Here is a 3,644-nt window from a genome sequence, read left to right as displayed (position 1 = left end):
GTGCATGGGGTCGCTATGAGTCGGAAACGACTCGACGGCACTTAACAACAACAACAACAACAACATGGCTCAGGAATCATTTTTTTAAATTATTTTTTTTGTAGAAGTGATTGGGAACTAACACCATTATTAATAGGATACAATAAACACCATTATTAATAGATTTATGATATTAATTATTTTATGACTAATTCAATCATTCTAAACTACTGTAATTTTAGTTGTTGTCATGTACAGCACTGACTAAACCAATAACACCAGCAACAATGACACCAGCAACAACAACCATAGCCACCAAGTAAAATTACTTAAGATATTGCTGAAATAATGTATTTCCATAGATACATTTAATTCCAATTTTAATAAAGAATCCAAAGTGGGACTAAGGAGACCTTCTTATACCTGTGTTTCTCCAAGATTACCCTAGAAATACATGAATTAAGAAACCCACACCAAACCAAACCCATTGTTGTCAAGTTGATTCTGACTCATAGTAACCCTATAGGCCAGGGTAGAACTTCCCCATAGGGTTTTCAAGGCTATAATCATTAATGAAGCAGACTGCCACATCATTCTCCTGCACAGTGGCTGGTGGGGTCCTACCACTGACCTTTCAGTTTGCAGTAGAAAACTTAAGCACTGCACCATTAAGGCTCTTTCATAACTTAGAAAACCAAAACCAAACTCACTGCCGTCAAGTCAGATCTGACTCATAGAGACCCCTCCTTGGGTTTCTGAGGCAACATCACTATGAAAGTAGATTGCTCAACCTTCCTTCTGAGGAGTGGCTTGTGGGTTTGAACTGCCAGGCTTCTGGTCAGAAGTCAAATGCCTTAGGTACTACAGCACCAGAGCTCCTTTCTTAACTTAGAAGGGCCTACCAAAACAGAATTTTAGGGATGAGGCTCTGGAATCACCATTTTAAATAAGCACCCTCACTGCCATCTAGTAGATTGCCCCATCTTCCTTCTGCAGAGCTGCTGGTGGTTTTGAACCACCAAGCTTCAGGTTAGCAGTTAAATGCCTTAGGCACCTCACACACCCTGTTGTTGTTAGGTGCCATTGAGTCAGCTCCAACTCATAGCGACTCTATGTACAGCAGATCAAAACACTGCCTGGTCCTGTGCTAGCCTCATAATCCTTGCTACACCTGAGCCAATAGTTGCAGCCACTGTGTCAATCCATCTCATTGAGGGCCTTCCCCTTTTTCATTGACCTTCCACTTTACCAAGCATGATATCCTTCTCCAAGGAATGGTCCCTTTTGACAAAATGACTAAAGCTGAAACCTGTCCACCATGGGTGACCCTGCTGGCATTTGAATACCTGTGGCATAGCTTCCAGCCTCACAGCAACATGCAAGCCACCACAATACAACAAACTGACAGACAAGTGGTGGCTTCACCATTCCCTAGGGGATTCTTTTCGTATTCTCTAGAGTTTAAGAACCCTGACTAAGGTCAAAATACTAATTGACTTGTGATGAAGTAAAACCAAGGCTGTTTTGTTTGTGTGTTTAAATAAATTCTGCAAGTGATTTTAATGAGCCACCAGGAATGAGAACATCAGTCCATTGGCAATCACAGCTGAGGGGGTACAGCATTTTGGTTGTGGAAATATACACAGAAGAGTTTTTATATAGGTAAGAACTGCATATAAAATAAAACCTTATTTCATTTCACTTGTAAATTCAGGAAAAATATGGTGTCCTTCAGGATGAATACCAGAACACTGTAGCAACATAACAGTGTATGTAAATGTGTTTATGTTTCTATGCAGCCAGTATATTAGGAGCCAGCTCATGATCTTCCAACACTGCTGATAGGACTTCAAGCCTGTAGGTTAGAAATCTAATTATGTGATACAAGTGTGAAAAGATGTAGGAAGCAGAAAATAAATCAAATAAGGTCCACTTCAGCTTGGGAGGTGAAGGTTTTCTTGTTTTTTTGCATGCTTAAGGCTTTTTGAAAGAATTGGCAAGTCTGTGCTAAGTATCATTTTCATCAGCAAAGCTTTTTCCCTTGAGGACGGATTACAAGTGTGTAATTGAACCTTGTTTTATTAAACCTCCATTTCCTTTCTAATTATATGGATGTGCGCCACACATACAATGTCCCATACCGATTATGTTAAACAAGTAACACTTTTTTTACTCAATAATAGTCTTCTTAGAGTTTAGATTATCCGGGCAATCTCTGTTTATAGGTGTTTACAAAGTAATATTATTTTATGCAAACTAATGACAATGTCTGTGCTAATTGTTTTATACAATGCTTGGAATAGCAAGGCATTTGCAATTGAGTAGTTCCCTGGTACTTTTAGCCTGTATATTTCCCTAGCTTCTAGTTTCTCATCTCTTCTCCATCTAGGTCATCTAGCTGTATTTTGTTCCATACTGCTCTTTTAATCACATTTTCCACATTAAAATTTTTTAAAAATAATGATAAGAAGGGTACTTTGCACTTTAGGTCCAAGAGAAAGAGTGGTTTCCCAGGGATGTTCTCAATGATTTTAATGCATTTTTAATATATTGATTGGTCATTAATGAGGAAACTTTCTAATTTACATATTATGCCCAGCATCAGTCTTTTGATTTTTAACCAAAGTCAATGTACATAAGAACATGCTTTTCTTGTTTTCTGAATCCCTCGAAGCAAAACATAATTCTATAATGACCAATTATAGCCTAACACCTGTCACTATGCAGAGGACCTTGTCAACATCTATCTAAATTGAAGAACAGCTTTCTTCAATTTGGGGGAAATGAGAAATAAATGAACAACCTATTTCTTAGTGGGAAGTTTATTCCAAGGAAGCCTGTGGAAAAATTAGGAATTAATAAAATTATGTATTTGGCATCAGTTGATAAAAGTTTTGCTCTGGAGTATGTTTGGAGTATGTCCTTGGAATAAAAGATTCCAAGAAGAACAGTAGAAGTCATGGATCCCTTGCAGCCAATATTAACTTAAAATAAGTCTATCCATAAAAGTCCTCTTCTACTATATTATTATTATTATTTTGCTATTTTTCTTATGACACACAAACTCTACTCAAGCTGTAAAAGGTAAACAAATTGAATAGAAGCATCATTTGAGCTCAAGCCATATCACCAGTTTTGTGGCTCTACATTGCCAAGAAATCTTGCTAAAAATTATACAAGGATAATTAGATCAACAGAACGAAAAAAAATCTTGATGTAATATCAAAAACGGGATGGTGGGACTAGGAGAGGCTGCAGGAAAAGCAGATTGCCTGCAAAGGATAATGAAGCCATTTTATCATTTGAAATGCCATCTAAACACTGAAATCAATGATGATTAATTTACAGAGTAAACAGACACATTTAAGTATATTCTGATATGTAGTGACATGTGTTTTTTTGTATACATATACACATGTGTGTGTATTCGAACATACATATACATATATACACACACACAAACCAGGGCTTTGAAATGGTTCATTCCAGTTTGACGCCCTGCTGAGAATCTGTATTTCCACCCCAGATACACTGAAGCAGTATCTGCATTTTAATTAACCTGCTTAAGTATAACTGGGGTGGAAATGCAAATTCTCAGCAGGGGATCAAACTGGAATGAACTAGATCTAAGCCCTGGTTTCCTTGTCTGGAAAATGGACATAAAA

Source organism: Orycteropus afer, unplaced genomic scaffold (genome assembly GCF_000298275.1).
Source record: "Orycteropus afer afer isolate SDZICR_OR568_19922 unplaced genomic scaffold, OryAfe1.0 scaffold00280, whole genome shotgun sequence".
Taxonomy (NCBI): domain Eukaryota; kingdom Metazoa; phylum Chordata; class Mammalia; order Tubulidentata; family Orycteropodidae; genus Orycteropus; species Orycteropus afer.
This window is presented reverse-complemented; position numbering follows the sequence as displayed.